The 19,665-nt window shown below is 52.3% G+C and overlaps 1 protein-coding gene across 3 annotated transcripts in view; it reads right to left on the reverse strand.

Annotated features, from left to right (window-relative positions):
* Positions 1 to 19,665, reverse strand: part of SYT6 (synaptotagmin 6) — a 56,042-nt gene that overhangs the window by 13,368 nt on the left and 23,009 nt on the right. The window lies entirely within an intron of this gene.

The following is a 19,665-nucleotide window of genomic DNA, read 5'->3' on the forward strand; positions in this document are numbered from 1 at the left end:
GCCTGCCCAGGCATGTGTGTAGTCCTGGACAAGACCCAGGCTGCAAACCACAAAGAGCCCTTGCCAGCCAATCTGTAGTTCTTTTCTGCTTCTGTCCTTCAGCCCAGAGGCTCTGTCCCAGAACACACCCAGCAGTCTTGATGGGGGAGTACGAGGTATTGATGCCACCTTTGCCATCAGGTCTTAGAGCCACAGGATTCACTTCCTTCAAAAACAAACACAGCAGGGGCCATGCCCTCTGGCAGCCCTCCTGCCCTTAAGAAGCACAAGGAGCAAAGTTCCTCGGGAGTGCCTAAGACAAAAGCTTTCAGGTGTAACTGTTCCTAGAGACGGTTGGCACGTCTAATCATTGTTGTATTAAGTAGCATGCTGCCAGAGTGCCCCCTCTTCCTGCTCCCCATGAGGAAAAGAGGAGGGGCACTGTCATTGCTCGTTCTCTCTTGCAGGTGTGATGTTCTCTGGGCTCCCCAACATTGAGATGTCTTCCCCTTAGGCTTCCCTGGGCCAGGTTGGAGATGAGGGTTTGGGTGATTCTGACGTGAGATGGACCGTCTATTTATTTGTTCATTCATTTGCCAAATATTTAGTAAGCACTTGCTATGAACAAGGCATTAAAATTGGAGCTGGGGAGGTAGGTAAGAACAAAATAGACAAAAATCCCTGCCTCAGCAGAGATGTCACTTTATAGGGTCAAAGATGAGAGAGGTGAATTGATACATAGGATAGTCCAAAGCATCAAAAAGAAAGGAAGCAGAGAAGGGGCACATCAAACATGAGGGAAGCTACTGCAGCTGAATTTTCAGATAGGGAAGGCCTCCCTGAGGTGATTACTTCTCAGAGAGAAAGAGGGTACTACTACAAACATCTCTTCAATCTAGCCCTCCCCAGTGCCTTCCAGAGCATTCAGTCCCAATGTTCTCCTCCAGGTGGCGCTGAGCCCACCCATTGCACATCCCTGTCTCCCACCTCATCCCAATCAAATTCCTAACACAAGGTGAATCTCGGGGCTCCACAGGATGCAGTGTGACTGGAACCACCCCCTTGAGCACACAGGACCCTACAGTCCCTACAGAGCTTTCTAAAACCAGCAATATGGAGCATATCCACTTTGGAGGCCCTTGCTATCTCTGTGCCATACACCATCCTCTTGTCTTCACAGAAAGACCCTGCCCAGCCAAGGGCACTACTTGGTTTCTGGAGAATGCTCATGGCCTCCACCATGCTCACCTGCCAGCTCATCCATGGGCATCTTCGGGCAGCCCTGGCTCCTTTCCAACCTTGGGCACCACTTGGTCCAACTGTCTGTTCATTTTGCTCTTACACTTCCTGAGTGCCAGCCAGAGGCCTGTAGTTTGGGGCCAAGCTACAGTCTGCATGCACCCCTTTCACAGACAGTGTAGCCTAGTGGGGTGCAGTTGAAAGAAGGGACCAGCATCCCCATCTCATGCATCTCCCAGCTCCCCAACCCCACCCACCTAAAGGAGAGAGACAGAATCTGCCTAGTGCATCAGCCTTATCAGAGGGCAGTGATTCCCAGATTAGTGTCCATGTGGCCCAATGACCCCTTCCCCAAGGTACAAGGAGAATCCCTGACCCCTGACTTCCCTTAGCCCCTTAAGGCTTGCTCCTGTGGCAGTTATGTAAACCCACTCAAGACTGAATAAGCCCAGAACTAGAGCCAATACTTACAGTAAGCAGACCAGGCACAGGGTCCTCCGCTCCGGCCTTTGCTAAATAACCTCAGCAAGTGCAAGAGGGAGGGGCTCTCATAGCCCGCTGCGCTCAGGAGCAAGCAACCACGCCTGCAGGCCAGTGCCTGCCCAAGGCATCACCAACAGTGGGTGACACAGCAGGCCACCGCCCTCCTCCCCGTTTTGGTCCCCTTGATGCTCTCTGGAATTGAGACTTCTCTCAGCTTGCACTGGGGACTCTGGATGAATCAGGTCCTGTCTTTATTCCTCACCCGGGTTTCTGTGTATCCTCTGCTCCCCAAGACTGCTAAGAATTTCAGCCTCATTTACCAAGATTCCTCCCTTTCTCTTCCTTCACTTGGAGAATCCCAAACTTCTGCAGGACCCAGGGTTGTTCTCCCCAGGACCTCTGGCCCAGCATCCATCCCAAAGTGAATGTCCATCACTCGGCCCGCATCCTGCAGGGCTTCCCTCCCCAGAGGAGCTGGCAGGGGTCACCAAGACACCCTGCCCCAACATCTTGGTACAAGAGACCCAGTGGGCCTGGTGCTTGCCTGGCACTGACTTGGGTTTTGGAGTAGCCACACCATGAAAGAAAGCCGTGTTTTCTGGGCTGCCCTTTCTTAAAGAACTAAGGCAGTTGGGGGATGGGGGGCAGGGGAGAGGCAAGGGGGTGTTCAGTCTGCAGCCATGACCTCCATCCTCTTCATAGAGCAGTCCAGATAGATAAAGGAGTGGTCCAAGATTCCCCTGTGACTTACAGGCACTGAGGAAACAGGGGCCAAGGCAGCTAGCCCAGTTCCAGGGATGGGAGCAACGGAGCCTACTGGAAAGTTGGCAGTTCCTGGCTCGGTGGCTGACTCCTCTGAACATGCATGCGGGTAGCAGAGGACTGGCTTATTGGATAAAGGGAAATAAATAAGTTAATTTGGAGTCAATAGAGACGTGGAAGCGGAGCAAACACTGAGAGTTGGCATCTCCCAGGAGCCACCCGCATCGCCTGGGAGCTGGCCCCAGCTCAGCCTGTGGCTGTGCTTGCTGAGTTCTTCCTCTGCATCCCGAGAGGTCTCAGCCCTGCAGCCTGTGCACTGCAGGACCCTTTCATCTTCACTGCAGGTGGCGGAGACGTTGGACTTTAATAAAACCGGCGGTGACCAGGGCTGGAGTAGAGCTCACATATTATTGCTTTCTTTTCTACCTGCTGTCAAGAGAGGTTGCCTTGGGGTCCCTGCCAGGTAATGAGAACCCAGCAAATCAGAGGTCACTGTTGTCCAGCTTGGCCCTCTTGACTCCTCATCTAGCATTTGAAGGTAGAGGGGTGGGCCTTGAGCGCAGCAGCAGCTGCCTGGATGTTCTGGCATGTGCTTGGAGTGAATGCATCTTCTGCTGGGGGAGAAGGGGCAAGCCAGGATATTGGCTCCTAGAAAGATCTATCCTTCAAGCGACAACATGTTCACCCATCACTGCCCATGCTAGTACACTGCCCACAGTGCCCGTGAGGTCTGGAAGGCCCACCCATCCCTTGGCATTGCTTTCCCAGGCCCACCCTCACTGCAGCCCATTTGCAACACATTCTTAAAGCGCTGTTTTCTCCTAGAGGTACTCACGTCACCCTAAGGCATGGAGCCACTCATATCCCGTGGGTTGCTGAGCAGAGCAGTGACTCACAGGTCTATAGACTATGGTCCCTCATTAGCCGTAAAACCTTGAGCAGGTCATTTGGTGGCTCTGCAAAAACAAGGGAGGGTACTGGATCCTTGGAGGCCCTGCCAGCCATGAGAATGAAGAGCTCACACTGGCAGATCTAGCTTCAACTGCTATGCAATGGAGAGGGTCTGAAGATGCATAATTGGTGTATATTGCCCACCTCCAGGAACCTAGCAACTTTATGCTGCAAGCAAAGTCATTCCTGCACGCCCATCTTCTTTACCTTCCCCCTGCTTCATGCTCTGCTCTTTTCCAGGATTAGACATGCTCCCTCCCAAATAGGCAGTGAGCAGTGCCAGTGCTCGCACTCAGGGATGCAGGCTGGGCAAAGCCAGCACAATGTTTCCCCAGCTCTTAGAGAGCCCACCTCACCTCTTCATCATTAAGTGCTGGTCCGAATCTCTCACCATCAGCAGAGATGCATCCGCTACACTTTGAGGAAAGCCCCAGGAGAACGTAAAGCGGATCTCAGAAGCACTGGGCAGGAAGGTCTGTTATCCTGGAGTGCAGACAGCGTGGAAGCCAATTTGGCTCTAATAGGTCAAGAAACAGCCAGCAAACCTCCCTGTGCTGGTGCCTGAGGCTGAGTATTGCCGTATGGAAGGTTGAGGAGGAGGCTGGAGGCTTGGAGCCAGGCCAACTGCCCTGTAGCATCCCCCATGGCAGTGCATGGCTCCTTTTATTGATGCATGCTACCATTGCATTGTCTATGCTGACTTGGAGATCATAGGATGCATGCCTGTGCTCTTTGCCAGACTATAAGCCCTTTGAGGGCAGGGATGAGCCTGATTTCACTGATCACGTCTAGCCCAGCCCCTGACATATGTATATATGTAAGTGCTCAGGAAGTATCGGCTGATGAAAAATGCTTGAGAACATGAATTTGGGGACAGGCATCCCTGTCATCACCCTGGTGTCTTAACCTGGAACACTAAGCCTGGAGCAGGATGCACAGGTTAAGGTTGCTACAAAGTTAAAGCAGGTGCTTTGTGCAAAAGGCTGGACACTCTGTACTGGGTGCTGTCAGGGTTATTACTGTGTTTGTTAGGAGCTCACAGTCCTGGGTAGGAGCAGGGGACAGGAAGGCACCTAAGTTATAAGGTTTGGTATCAACAGTGGTGTAACAGAGACTTGAACAAGTGTACAGACCTGAGGAAGGGGACAATAAACTCCACCAGGGCTATCAGCATAGCTGTCCCCAAGGCAAGGCATCTAGAAAGGGTGGTGAGGGGAGTTTGTCAGCAGAGAAAAACAAGCATTCCAGGGGAAGGAGCCAGTGGTGCACAGACAAGGAGGGGTGTGGCTGGAGGTAGGCATGAGAGGCTCCATGTGGCTAAGCTGCAGCATGGCAGGTACAAGATAGGAGCAGAGAGCAGCGAGATGAGTCAGGAACAGGGACAGGGCCCTGTCTGGCCTCCTGGCCACCTATACTCCATCACTGCCAGGAGATGGGTCTCTGTGTCTATACTTGCCCTTCCTTCTCTATGTCCTTCTCAGCTTGTGTGATGGCTTTCCATCCAGACCCCCGAATCAGAGACCAGTTTCAGCCTGTTGTCATCCATTCCTATGCACCTGCTAACTAGCTACACATCTAGAGGGGTCAAGTTCCAACCCCCCAGACACCTGTGTTCCAGGCGAAGAGATGAAAACAGACAAAGCAAATAAGTACAGGAGGGTAGTGAGGGCACAGTGACACCACAGAGGGTACAATGTGGGGCAAGGGGAGTTGAAAAGACGGCATCCGAGAGTGGAAGAGGAACATCCAGCAGAGGGTCCCCAAGTGCAAGGGGTGTGGGGCTGTGTCCCTGGGCGCAGTGAGGAATGCAGTGGGGTGGGGATTACAGGAGGTCAAGGGAAGCCCAGCACACCCTTGGGCTTTGCACCAGGAGACCAGCAGAGCTGCAGTCATGAGACTAACAGAGCCCCAAGGGGGAGTGAGAACAACCCTGGATCCCTTGCCCTGCTGCAGCCCCACATCTGCTCACCACCAAACCATGAAGTCCTCTTTCTAAGCATCTGCCATCTCCAAGGCCCTCCAGCTCCTGCATGCTACCTTAATTCTGACCTGCACCATCTCCCCTGACCTGGGGGCCCCCTTCACCCCAGCCCCCGGCTGGTCACGACCCTTGGGGTTCTCAGGTGGACCCCATTGCACACTTACTTTGTAGTGCACAACCCATTCTCCAAGTGAAGTATTCTCCAAAGGCCCAAGCAGGTCCAACAGATGCAAAGTGGCACAGAGACCTCTAGAGCTCCTACCTCCAGCCCCTGGCTTCTAGGGGTCAGCCTGAACACAACTTACCCACAGCGTCCAGGGGAATTTGGCCTCCTCCTGACCAGCCCTGGCCTTTTTCCTTGTTTGTTTGTTTGTTTTCCCAGCCTCACCTTGCACCATTCTGCCCTAGGTACCCCTCTGCTCCAACCATAAATCATAACAGCTATTACCATATGCACATCTTTCAGCCTACCCATTCTGCCATCAGGGTTTACCAAGGCTAGGAGCTAGGTCTCATGACATGGTCATTATTATTGTCCTACTCTTCACTTGGGGACACTAAAGATTGTGTAACAGGCTCAGGGATGTACAGCCACAGGATTGCAGAGCTTAGAGGTGACTCAGACTTGAGAGCTCAACTGCCACTGTATGTTGCCTGCCCTGGGACTACTCTTCCCATGCTGAGGTTTGTCGCATCTGTGTGCCTACACCCTTTTCTTCCTGCTGCCTGAAGCAGCCTTTCCACACCTCTGACTGACCACATGTGTCTTTCCAGCCCAACTGTCCTGTTGCCTGCTAGGATCACCTGATGTAACTGAGGGGTGTGGTCTTACGGCCCTGGGGTCTTAAAGGCCCAGGCCCACATGTGGCAAATAACTTGATGCTGAGGTAAGGTGTGGTGTCCCCCTGGGTGAAGAGACAGAAGCTATGCAGGGAACTGGGTGCCCAGGAGCTGGACACTCCTCCTGTTGGGAGCCCAGGAGCTGGACACTCCTCCTGTTGGGAGCCCCAGGCCTGGATTATCCTTGTGTTGGTTCTCTGCCCCTCCTCAGCCTGGGGCTCTCCAGGCCCAGGCAGGAACACTGCGGATGGCAGTGGTGGGAAACAGGAAGGTCACTGTGGCTGTGGTGCCACTGGCCCAGGGCTTCCTGCCAGATGCTGGGGCAGGTTTTGTTTGTTCTGTGTTCCAAGCCTTCTTTTTCTCTCAAGTGCTTTTCTGCCTCAAGGGCCTGGCAGAATTATGAATAAATGATCAACAGAACGAAAGCACCTTCAATGAACTCAACACACTCCCTGCTTTAGCCAGTGATGTGGACACCATACTGAGCAGCACTGGAAATGGGGCAGTTGAGCACAGCAAGAGTGCTGGGAGGAAGCGGGAGACAGCGCAGAAATGGTTGAAGCTGCCTGGGTCAACCACCATTGTATCCAGACATCTTCAGGGAAGCAGGTTCTCACTGAATAATCCTCTTCTGAGCCTCCTCTTCTGAGCCTCCTCTTCCAGAACCTGCTCTGGCAAAGAGCCCTCGAATGCCTGAGGCACAGCATCACTGTGGGGCAGAAGCCAGGAGTCAGAATCACACCAGGGGTGGGGGTGGTGCAGCTCTTTTCTTGATGACTTAGATGAGCCGAGAGGGAGAGGGACTACTAGGATATGGAAAGGAACAAGGTTGGGAGATTTCTATAAGGGGTGGCAACATTGGACTTGGGCCACCAGCATTTGGAGACACAATTCCCAGTGCCATAGTCCCCAGCATTGATATCTCCCAAAACCCAAATCTCTGAAATCACCTGGCACGCCACAAGAGTGCAGGAGATGCCCTTTGCTCTGGGCTGGTGCTTCCGATGGACTGGGGGTGGGGTCAAGGAGGTGGGCAGAGTGGGCAGCAAGCTAATGAAATTCCTGGACAGTAAGCATCTGTCCTGGGTTTTTGTGGCTGGCTGTGCCCCACTGTGTGGCTGACACACCACTGCAGTCTCCCTAGGGAAAAGCAATAGGTGCTTCACAGCCCCTGCCCCTTGCTAGGCCCTGTTTGCAAAGGCTCCAAGTACAGCGGTGGGGGAGTGGCACCCTGGTCTCTGTGGAGCAGTCTCCTGCAGGGGCTGCTCTGGGAGGAACTTCCGTCCAGCTTCCCAGCTTCTTTTCCTCCTAGACTTCTCTCTTCTTCCCCTGGTCTCTCTCCCACTGCTCAGTAGCTCTTCCTCGGGCTTGGGTGCTCTCAGTGCCACCACCCAGCTCCCGGCTCAGGGTGCCCATCCTACTGCCCTCCTCCTGTGTAACTCCGAGAGCCCTGACCCACCTGTCCACCATGACTTCAATGTGCAACCACAACACAAAAATCCATGACTGTCTGGAGGCTTACAGGTGTCCCCAAAACCAAAGCCCTTCCATGGCCTTCCTTTGCACGAGGAATAAACAGCAAAGTGATTTGAAGAGCTACAGGATCCTATAGAGTTGGAGCTAGCTCATAAAGAAAACAAAAAACAAAACATGGTAAGCAGAGCTAGAGCTGGAACTCAGGGATTCTGACAAGTGATGTGAGCACCCGAAGCAGTAACTTATCCTAGGTCCAAACATCTGCCCTGGGGTTAGCCTGTCACCCCAGGCCTGTCTCACAGTCACCCTAGGCCATGTCTCCTTTACCAGGCTGTGGCCTCACAGGTTCTCTTCCAGCCCCTGACAAGTTCTGGCTTCTTCCTGTACCCCAAGAGTGTGCATCTCCTTCAATTTAGCCCCTTAGCTGCCTTGCTTGCCTTGCCCTGGTCCTAACTCTGTATTTCGCATCACCATTGTATCATTAGGGGAGGCACAGCGCCTGGTATATAATCCACACTGACAAAACCTCTGTTGAATTCATCCACAGCTCAGCTTTATGGTTAAGGGGGTGGTGGAAAGAGCTGATGATGGAGTGGGCTCTTGCTGAACTTCAGCTTTGGTCTGCTTGGGCTCCTGAGTCACTGTGCAATGACTCAGGGGGTCACTCAGAAAGCGCTTGCATTAGTCACTTGATGAGGTGGGGGACTTGATTCCTGAGCTGTCCCCAGGATGCACTGATTCGCAACCTTTGCAGATGGGGTCTGGATCTGAATTATTGATGAACCCCTGGGGGTAGTCTTAGCTAGTCTGGGTTTATAGCATTAAGCCCAATGAGGAGACTACACCTGCCTGGGGTCATGCATCATCAGACTCTCAGTGAAGTGCATCATGTCCTAATGTGCCCGAAGTCATGCGATAGCATAGCAGGACCATAACAGAGTGTCTGCTGGACACAGATGAGGGCCTGGATGGATGAAGTCAGGCACATGCTGGACTGGTCCTGGTCCTCATACTGATTTACTCCTCACTTCTCTCTGTCTCTCTCTTTTCTTCTTTTTGGCCTTTTTCCTTTCTACTGGATGGCTACATTTTGACGAGGGCTTGGCTTCCCTTGGGTTTAGCAGGCTTGGGAAAATAGCTCTCAAGTGTTCTAAGAGACACTGGACACTGGTCTGTAAAGGTTGTTTCTTGCCATAGCTGTCCAAGCGTGTGCCCTGATGGGTAGCATCAGCAGCACTTGGAAATCATCAGTAATGCCACGTCCTGGGCTGCACCCTCACCAGCAGGCAGAGTCTAACACTGTGTTTTCCTGAGCTCTGGAGAAGCCTCAGGAAGAGACACGACTTCAAATTTCTGGAGGCAAAAGGACTGACTGAGCATTTGCCCCCTGGCCAGGATTTTGAAGTTTGCTCCCCTTCTTTTAACCTACTTATTTTGGTGATCAAAGTCAAGAGAGGACAATGGGGCTAGCTATTAGGGAGCATCTCTGAGTTTTGTAGACCACATGCTGGGAACTTAATACATACTAGATTTATTATGTTCACCTGATATTCTGCAGGAGAACTCATGATGATCACTAAATTGCAATGAAATTCATTGATGCAACATCATTTGCTTGTGGTTTCCTGGTGCTGAGTTTGGATTGAACTGAAGCACGTTGACTGGGAAGACCAGGCTCTTCCCCATCTCTCCACTCAGCTCCTCTCTGGAAGAACCACTGTTCTTCCCTGCCCCGCCCAGGCCACCACCTGCCATCGCTGGTTACTGAGGCTCAGCAGTGCTGAAGTCCTCTGAAGTTTTCAGAGGTGAAATTCCTTGCTGTTCTGCAATTGGAAAGCACTGGAGAGGAGTTTCCAGAACTTGGAGTATTGCCTGCCCCTCTGCTTGCCCCTGCCTGTCCCCTTTGGAAAGGAGACAGATAGGTGGTGACACCTGGCATTTCAGACTGCAAAAAGATCTGCCTCCTGCTCATCCAGCTCCTGTGGCCCTGACCTTAGCCTGTCACTTCTTGATGCTGTGTCATTCACACTCTTCCTAAGTGCTGTGCAGCATGGCAGATTGCGATGGGAAGTAGGAAGTTGGACCAGCAGTGGCCAGAGCCCCCGGGCCACAGTTGTGTCCTCAGGCAGCAGCTCCTTGGCAGGACCCCATGCCTGCTGCACTTGTCTCTCCAACCAGGACTTGGGAGGCACCTGCTTTGGTTTTTTAATATGTCCCCTGGTGAGTGCACTGTGCTGGACACTCAGTCCTGGAAGTCATGTGTCAATGGTGTGTGGGAGGCCATCAGGATTAAAGGGGCTCATGAGGCTGGGGTCTCCGGGATGGTGTTGGCCTAGCCTGGCTTATATCCTCTGGCCTGCCAATCAGTCCCTCCCTCCCTTTATGACACAGCAGGAAGACCCTCACCAGAGGCACAGCAGATGTAGGTGTCATGCCCTGAGACTTCTGGATCCCTAGAACTTGGAGATAATAAACCTCTTTTAGCAAACAGCATAGAAACTGAACCAAGAGGACCTTCCCTCTGACCCATGCATGCAGAAGCACTGGGCAAATGAGATATTCGGAGATCCTTCCTCACTTGCATTTTCTTGCTTCTTTAAGTCTTGAGGGTTCATGAGGACGTGGTCTGCAGTCCCCATGGGCTTCCTGGGATTGTAGATGGCTTCATATTCAAACTTGGGGCACCTGGTGTGAGATCCTAGCATGACACTGTCCATCTGCCATGAGGGCTGTGAGAGGCGTGAGGGACTGGTCCATCCTGCAGTCCCAGCCTCCATGTGGGGCTGCATGGAGCAATGGACATTCACTTTAAAACACTCACTCCCAGTTCCTGGTGCTTTGCATTCTGGGATCCACAAGTTCTCTATGATGTCCCACTCATGCCTCGTGGGACACTATGTACCTTACCTGCCCTTCACTGACCCACCACCCACCAATCCCCACCCATCGTTCCATCATAACTGACACAGCACCTTTAAAGACTGCCCCCGTTTTATGCCATCTTCTCCCCTTCCAAAACCAAGGAACTGGGTTTCTTTCACCTTCTAAATGTTTCAGGCTATTTTTTTTTTGGTGGGGTGGGGGGGCTTCGGATAGATTCACAACTAAGCATTGAGATAAAGCTGGGAGGCTGGGCTGGGGTCTTGGATGGTCATCCGACCATAAGTGGTTTGCTCTGAGAGGGAATTAGTACAGGCAGGCCTAGGCGTTTGTTTGAATCCTCTTCTTCACAGAAAGCAACATACTGTGTGATTTCACTCACGTGCAACATCTTGAAAAGTTGGTCTCATGGAGGGAGAGAGCAGAATAGAAGTTTCTAGAGGAAGGGGAGGGAGGGCACCCTAAGCTATAGTTAGGAGAAAGTAGGTCACATAATATGCACAGGTGGGTATAATTTGCGTATGTCAATGAACGTCTGACCCCTCCCACTGCTTTCCAGCGGAGTGACTGTGAAAGTTGCCTGATCAGCCATGAAAAAGAATGGAATTCCACCATCTGGAACAGAATGTACAACTAGACACCATTGTGTTCAGTGAAATAAGCCAAGCCCCAAAGAACAAAGATCATATGTTCTCTCTGATATAAAGCAACCTTCATGCAAAACACAAGTTAAAAAAATAATATAGGTAAACAAGTATATACATATATTTTCATAGATGAATAGTATAATGGAGACTTTCATACCGAGAAGTTTAGATACATTGCAGTATACATCTCTACTCCCAAGTAAAAGTACTCCCAATAAAACTGTTAAATGTATTTTGACAATAGAATACTAGTCTACCTAACATTGTCTATACCTACAACACAATGATACTCTACAAAAAAAGAATGTTGGACTTGTGACGGTGGTTGAAAGACTATACTACTGTAATAATATGTGGGAAAACAGTGGTAGGGGAATGGAATGGTGGTGGGTAGAAGGGGGAATCCCTGAGCCTGTGGAACCATATCATGAAAACAATTCTTTTCTAAAAAAAAACATCAAAAGCTGCCGGCCTCCTGGACCGGCTCTGATACAGGCTTGAGGCAGCTCCCCGTGGAACCCTAGTTCCCTGACTGGGCAGCATCTAAAGAGAACCCAAGCCACATTTGCTTGCAAACCCCTCATTCTCTTGCCATCTTGCCCTGGGGTAGGCGGAGGCTCCATGTCCACCACAGGTGCTGGCCCAGGTGTGCCCTGTGGGTGTCTGAGTCAACAAGAAGAGCAGGAAGGGACAGCTGCCCTGGCATCATCCCCATGGGCGAGGTGGACTTGAGGATATTTCTAGCTTGCATTTCAGAAGCCACAGTTCCAGCTTCAGGATTCCCTCCCTTGCAGGCTGCCTCTGTCTTCTATCCTGGCCCTGGATGTCTCTGCCTGCCACATCTTCAACAAATAGGGTCAGAGAGGACATCTTGAAGCCCTCTCCGGGTTCCCACGCTCCAGTTCAGGAGTTCTCCACACAGCATGAGTTTAGAGGAAGCAGCAAAGTGAGCTGCCGAGAGGCCTGGTTCAGAGCCTGGTTCTGCAGGCCAGCAGAATGGTGTGGAGAAGTCACTGGGCCTCCACTGGAAACTTGGGACCGGATGAGGGTGTTCCTGCAGGGTTCATGACTCAGTGTGGAACATACCTTCACACCTCAGGTTTCCAACTCCGTCCTACTGGGCAGCCTCAGTTATTCCCATGTGCATTCCCACCACACTCCTCCCAAAGGAGAAGTGAGGGTGCATAGGAGAGGACAAGAGAGGATGCAGCCTGGCTCTAGAACCTCAAAAATGCCCCAGAAGTGTAGAACTCTTTGTTGGGAAGTGGCGTTCTCTCCTCCTCTCCTCACCCCGAGCCACAGTGATGGAATCCCACATTCCCCTAGCTCGCTTATGACTCCCGCTGGGGAGCAGGTGACCCTGGTGTCTAGCTGCTCCCTCCCAGGCACCAGCACAGAGCAGGAGAGTGGTGAGAAATGGGGCGGGATCCTCGGAGCTCTGGTCCTGGAGCTGGGATGGGCATGCCTGAGCTCCGTGGCAGAGATTTCTAGATCTTTCCTTCCCTGTCCTAAAGATGATGTGTCTTTGCACTGACACTGGCTCCCAGCTCAGGAGTAGCTGGCCAGGCAGTGGAAGCAGGCCACTCCCTCATGCCCCAGGCAGGTGGCAGGTGTCCTGGCCTCCCGCAGCCTCCTGGCTACCCCTAGGCACTGGTGCTAGCTCCAAGTCCTGCCCAGCATTTCCTGCCTTCCCACACAGCAGCCAACATTTCCTCTCACCTCTTCCTCCCTCCTCCGCCCCCATCTGCCTCTCCTCTCCTCTCACACCAGACAGAGCCACCTTGCTGGCGGTAGCAGCCGAGGCAGCTTTGCCTTAAGAAGGTAGACAGGTTCTCAAGCAGACCCAGGCTCCCAGCAGTGCATGGGAGGCCCGAAGACTCTGTCCTGTGGTGGTTTCTGCTGCCTGTGACTCCCGCCACCACACCCACTGGCCCTGGCTCTGCAGGGAGGGGTGGTCAGCACCTGGCAAGCAGGAGATACTGGTCCCGACAGAGTCGCTTCTGCAGTCAGCAGCATCCCAAGGAAAGAACCCTCTGGTGACCAGTGGAAAAGACCTTTTCCAGTTTGCAGATGACAAAACTGAGGCTTGGGGCGGGGAGGGGGGCTGTGTAGCCCTGTTGATGCCAGATGGAGTCTTCCAGCACCTGGACTATGCCAGAGTCCCTTTCTCTGACTTCCCAAGCCTGTCTCCCATGCCTGTGTGTGTGTGTGTGTGTGTGTGTGTGTGTGTGTGTGTGTGTACCTACTAGCTGCAAGGTCAGGGCTCAGAGTGCACAAATCAACAAGACCCACGCAAGGCAGTGGGAATTCAAGGGAAAGGGCTGCCTGCCTGTAACACAGCAGTATTCCTAGAACACTGCTGTGTGCTAGCCACTGGGAAATGCTCCACGTTATGAAGTGGGAATCAGTCATCCCCCTATGACTCAGATGAGGAGACAAGCAGAGATGTATGGAACTGGACAGCCCACTCAGCTCAAAAGAAAGGAGATGGGGCTCAAAGCCCGCCAGACGGACCCATGCTCCTAGCCCCCTGGCACTGCAGCCCGATTCACTGTCAGTCACTGAGAATTGCTACATGTGCCACTTCAGCTTTTGGTTTCTGCAGATGCATCTGGAGCAGAGTGGTGAGTGACAGTGCTTCACCTATGTTCTCCCAGTTACTCATTTTCAGAAAGTCCCCCAGGGCCTGACGCCACCTGCTACTCCAGCAGCCCAGCCAGGTCATTGGGCTCCTGCTTTCCACGTGGGAGACCAGGATGGAGTTCTTGGCTTCTGGCTTCAACTTGGTCCACCCCTGGCTGTTATGGCTATTTGGGGAGTAAACTAACAGGTGAAAGATTTATCTCTTTTTCTTTCTTTCTTTCTTTTTTTTTTTTTGATCTGCCTCTTTCAAATAAAAAAAAATTCCTTGATGCATCACAACAAATTTGTGAGCCAGATTTTAATGATTACCCTCATGTGATAGATGGAAAAACAAACTCGAAGGAATCAATATAGTTTTTGGAATTCAAAGAACCTGTAATGTGACTCCTTGGGTGACAGCTTCTCCATCTGGCCCCTGGCAGAAAATTCTCTCCTGTCTCTGAGGCCCCAGGAGTAGCTTTGCTGTTTTACTAAGCATCTGGACACTGGGTTTTGCGGCCTGATTGCCAAGTGTAGCATTGGGACTGCAGGGCGTGTAGGACCCCAATAGTTCTCTATCACTTGCTACTTTTGTATTATGACTCAAACTTATTTTAAAGCTTGCCAAGTGTCTTGTGGGCTAATTCCATCCTTTTGGGAGCATGCAAGGCGACAAATGAAATGCACCAAGGCTTTGATCTCCTGCTGTGCAGCCTTAGACCACTCACTGGGTCCTTCTCAGCTTAAATTTCTCTATTGGCAGAATTAGGGTAATTCCTCCCAGAAAAGCTTGCCCTGGGTTACACGGTACAGCAATCATTTGTGCTATAGAGAAGGTGGGGTGGGGGTTGTGAATGCTGTTCTTGTTAATAACAAGATGCAGCCCCTGCACCACGAGTGCCTGGACCTGGGCCTTGGTAGGGAGAGACCAGCCTTGCATCACGGGAGGTGGTGTATTCCCCCTCAAAATCGGCAGGCACTGAGGGACTGTCAACGCTGCCCTGTTAGAGGGGACTGGTCCCTGCCAGACCTCCCGCTGCCACCTCACGCCTGGAGGCGGGGCTAGCCTGAAACTGTCTCTCTGCTCCGCCCACCGTGGAGCTGATTGGCTGAACAGCGGCGGGCGATGCTTTGGGGCTGTGGGAAGAAGCCTGGAGGTGGTCTGGCTCCCAGAGTCTGGGAAGAAGGAGCAGCTGCTCCTTCTCCTTCCATCTCAAGGAACTCGGGGAGTTACTGCTGAGAGAGGAGCAGTGACTGAGGTCCATCGCGAGGGGCTGGCCCTGGCGCCACCACAGCTGCAGGCCTGTCCTCACCACCCCAGCGGGTGCTTTGGTCCCCGCACACCTCACATTCTCTCTCCCTCTGCTCTCCACACCCTTCTCTCCAGAACCTTCTAGTGTATTGTATGTCTTTTTTCACAGCTTTGTGTATCTTTCAAAGTCTCTACAACAAGGATGGGACACTTTACCTGGAGCCATGGAATGATAAAACACAGTTATCAGCAATAACCAGCTAAAATTGTCACTCCAGAAAATTTCCTCAGCTGTCCTCATCCATAAACTGGGCATATGCGTTGCTTCTGCGCTGAGAAAGTTCTTTATTGGAAAAGTTCTTTATAAACATTTGGGCATGCTTTTGTCAGATTCAGGAGCAGTCGGTTGTGGCACAAAGCTAAGCTGGTGTGCTTGCCACTGTCCTACGACCTGAGCACAGCCCTGGGATTTTCCTGGTGGAGATGTCCAAGCAGGGCCTGTGACCAGCCTGAGGCCACACAGCAAACTCTCACTCCAAATCTATTTCCCCAAGGCTTCTTGAGGCTGGCACCACCTGCGCTGGAACTCACAGCCCCTGCAAGAGCCAGTTGTGGGGCCTCTTCATTGGTGCCTCAGGTTCCCCTTGTGTAAAACCCAGAGGCAGCCTTTATTCTTCCCCGCTTGTGAGAGACACGAGCTGAAGTAGGGGTCAGAGGTGGCTACTTAGTACTCGGGACACAAGGTGTCTGGCAAACCCTCTTCCTCCTGAAGCGTTTTCTTGGTAGAATCCTGAAGGGTCTCCTCACTGGGGCATCTGGGGGAGGGCAGGGTAACTGAAAGACAGTCAAGTATGATTGGATGGGAGAAAGCCCTGGCTGCTGGTACCTGCACACGTGTGTGTTTGTGTGTGTGTGTGCACAGCTGCTCCAGTGGGCGGCAGGGACTCTGAGAGAGTCCCCTTTGCTGTAACACAGGAAAACAAAGGAGCTGGGTCCGCGTTTCTCTGGTGAAACTCTCCAAATCAGGCAGGGGGAATATGCTTCCTTAGGGAACACTCCCAAAGAGCTGGGTGTCCCAGATAGAATTTACTTAAAAAAAAAAAAGCATCAATCAGCTTGATTTAGAGACTTAGAATTACAAAGGCTTCCACTACCTCCTTCTTTCCCAGCTTCTTTCCTCTCCTCTAAGTTTGCCCAAAAGGTCCAGAAGTAACAGGAGAATTTGGTTCTCATTATCTCCCCCCTTAAAAGCCCACCCAGGCCTGGCAGCCTAGGTCCAGAACCCACCCCCGTGCACCTGCAGGTGCTCACTCAGCCCTTCCCAGCTCTGTGCACCTGCTACCTTCCCAGCCAACTCCCAGACGCTCAAATGGATGCACTGATTGTGGGCAGGGCTCTCCACAGGGTGGCTGTCACAGGGCCCATCCCTAGCAACTCAGCAGGAGATGGTTTGATTGTTGTCACGCAGCAGCCTGGAGTCCTAAAGCCAGCCCTCTCCCATCAAGTCAGGAGCCGTGTCACATGCCATAGCTGACACGCTACCAGAGTGGCTTTCCTGTCCCTGCAAGTTGGATTGTTACAAGTCCACAGTGCAATGTGTCACTAAAAGGATAAGTAAGTCCTGGCTTGGAGAGGTAGGGAACTCACCCAGACCTCACCCCTGCCCCCCAAGGAAGGCACCCTTTTTCTTTCAGTTTTTTCTTTGATTCTAGCTGTCCTGTCAGGCACTGCCCTTGCACCCTCTTTTCAGGTTCTGACCCAACGGTGGACACAGAGACCACTCCTGACTCCCACAGCATGCCCACAATGGGCCGCTGATGGCAACAAGCTGTGCACCTTCTCAAGGCGGCCACAGGACACAGCCACACACAAAACCAATGTCAACACCTTCAGAGTCTGTAGCCACAGGGATACAGCCACCAAAGTCTGGGACCCTTCCACAGCCCATCCTTGGGAACTCTCCACTAATTGCTGGGGAGGGGATTGGACTATCAGTTCCTTGTCACCTTTGCAGCCGAGATTTCATGCAATTCTCCCCTCTGCAACCTCCCTCTTGATCTCTTACTGTCCTGAGCTAACTGACGGGCAGAGCAGAGGGGTCCAGAAGGAAGGCCAGGCTCACGCCACATGCCACACTCTCTGGAGAAGAGCTCCTCCCTGCTACTGGCATCCACTGTTCTGGCCCCCACACAATGCCAACGGCTGTGGCCAGAGAAAATAAATGCCCTTGGAAACCACAGTGGCCTTTCCCTGAGGATGAATCCAGGTCAAGACCATCCCGCTGTCCCTGTTGTGCCTGGAGAAGGCAAACAGTGATTTCTCTGAAATCCTTGCTGGTTTTTGGATGTGCCGGGAAGAGGCTGGAGCTGATCCTGCTTTGGGGCTGGAAAGAATTAAATTGGCCTGGGGGCGAAAGGGATAGAAAGAGAAGCCTTAGGTGTTATCTGGTTGTGAGGCTGCACAACTGAGGAAGGTGGAAAGGAGCCAGGAGGACGCTGGGAAGAGTCCTAGGCTCAGGTGGCCGCTGCAGTCAGCTGCACCCCAGGGAGGATAAGGCTGGGTTTCACAACAGATCTTCACTCCACTGTTGCTGCTCACTGGGTGTGGCTCTGGGTAGTGGAGCTGGGCTCGAGTGTGGGGCTGCATCCACAAAGCAAGCACCATGGGAGACTGACCTTGTAAGAGGAGACAGAAAACTGCAGACAAAGTGGACCAGGGACATATACCATGTCTTCAAAAGGTGCACAGAAAATGAGTATTATGAAAAAAAAATTATAAATGACATTCAAATTCTTCTTTGCACCCAAACATAGGCTTTTAATTTTCCTTTCCCCAGTACTTTTGGAAGGGCCTTGCCCAGGCTCTCCCCACCTCAGGAAGAAAGAGGCAGGGATCTGGGGAGAGCTGTGAGTTCCCCTTTCTGCCCACAGTCAGCTCCTGTGAGGCAGCATGGAGGAGTCTGGAGCATGTACCATGGTGCTGCCTTGCCCATGTTGGTACTCTGGTTGCTCACAGACCTTGGGACCTCAAGCAGGCTGCCTCACTGGGGATCATGGCAGGACCTGGCTAACCTGGCTAAGTTGCTCAGAGTGCTTGAGAGTCCAGAAGCCTGAGGGAGAGCCACTCCCCTTTCCCCCTCTGCCCTCCTGTCCCCTTGCCCCCCTGCCCCCCTACCCCCTCCTGCCCTCCTAGCGGCAAGAGTTTACCAGCAGGTGTCTGAGTCTTATTCTCTCACCCTTTCCTGACCTCACTTCTGCTCCCTCCCTGATCTTGGAGAAACCAATCCCAGAGCCAGGAATGGGAGAAGGTCAAGCCGTGAGAAGCCCAGACCCTCAGCTGGGAGAAGTCTAGAACGACAGACAAGGACGTCTTCCCCAGCAATCACCTGGTGTCTCTCAGGCCATCAGGACTTGGACATCTCGCCCCAGTCTCTAATCTCCTCCTCCAAAGCCAAGTGGATTCCTCAAGGAACTCTCCATGTCAGGCTTCAATGATGCCCTAGGGAGAACAGACCCTCAAGGCGTCAGGGACTTCACCCAGAAAGACATGAAATATTCATGCACAGTGAATAGGTAAGTGCCAATTCAGACATGAGAGGAAAATATGGCAGCAGAAGACAGCTGATGAGGATGAATGAGGGCCAGATGGACACAGGTTCCTGAGGGACACTGGGACAGAGGGGAAGCCTGGCTGTCAGAGACACCACATTTTTCTCTATTGCTGCTGACATGCAATTGCCATAAAAATATGCTACTGGACAAGACCAACCTAGACTGTGGAGCTGGCTCTTCTTCCTCCTCCCAGCTCTGCATATTTATGTACAGTTGGGCGGGGGAGGCAGTCGGTGGGCTCAGTGGGCAGGCACTGAGATAAACGGTCTCCATCCCCTTTGGGTTTTCCTGCTGATGTTGCTTATGGGTTTGCCTGCTTCCAGTCTTAGCAAATCTCCTTTGCAAGAGAGACTAACTCTGTGGTCTTTGTGCCATGCTCTTTAACACATCATGTGTTGAGCTCCAGGTGCTCTCGCTGCCTCTGCCTCTAGGTTGGAGAGGTTCATGGGCACAGAATGAAGACAGTGAATCAGCAGAGGACTGGGGAGAAAGGAGGAGAGGTGGCAGTAAAAAGAACAAACATAGCAAGAACATAGAGCATGGGAATTCCCTCTGAAAACACAGAGACAAGGAAGGCAGTAGGAAGGGTATTGACAGGGGGCCAAGGGCCCAGATTGGCATCAAGCCCCTGAGCCACCCTGGGCAAGCTGTAGGACTTCTAGGGTCATCACCTGCTCCTGTGTGGTAGGTAGAGGTTCAGCTAGATCATCTCTGGGGCTGTTGGTAGCTTGGGTGTCCCCCAAATCCATGGGAACTTCGAGTTCTAACACTAGAGTTTGCAAGAAACTCCACAACCCTGCAGGGACTACCCCAGTTCTGCCCAAAGGGTGGCTAGTCTCCCTGAATTAGTCCTGATTTAGGGAGCTCAGTGCAACCCCTTCCTCCTAAAAAGATGCCAGAGTTAGAACCTCCACGACAGTGTCCAAAGGGGCTGCCTGGCTC

This window comes from Ochotona curzoniae, unplaced genomic scaffold, assembly GCF_017591425.1.
Source record: "Ochotona curzoniae isolate NIBS_2020 unplaced genomic scaffold, NIBS_Ocur_1.0 scaffold_1037, whole genome shotgun sequence".
Taxonomy (NCBI): Eukaryota; Metazoa; Chordata; class Mammalia; order Lagomorpha; family Ochotonidae; genus Ochotona; species Ochotona curzoniae.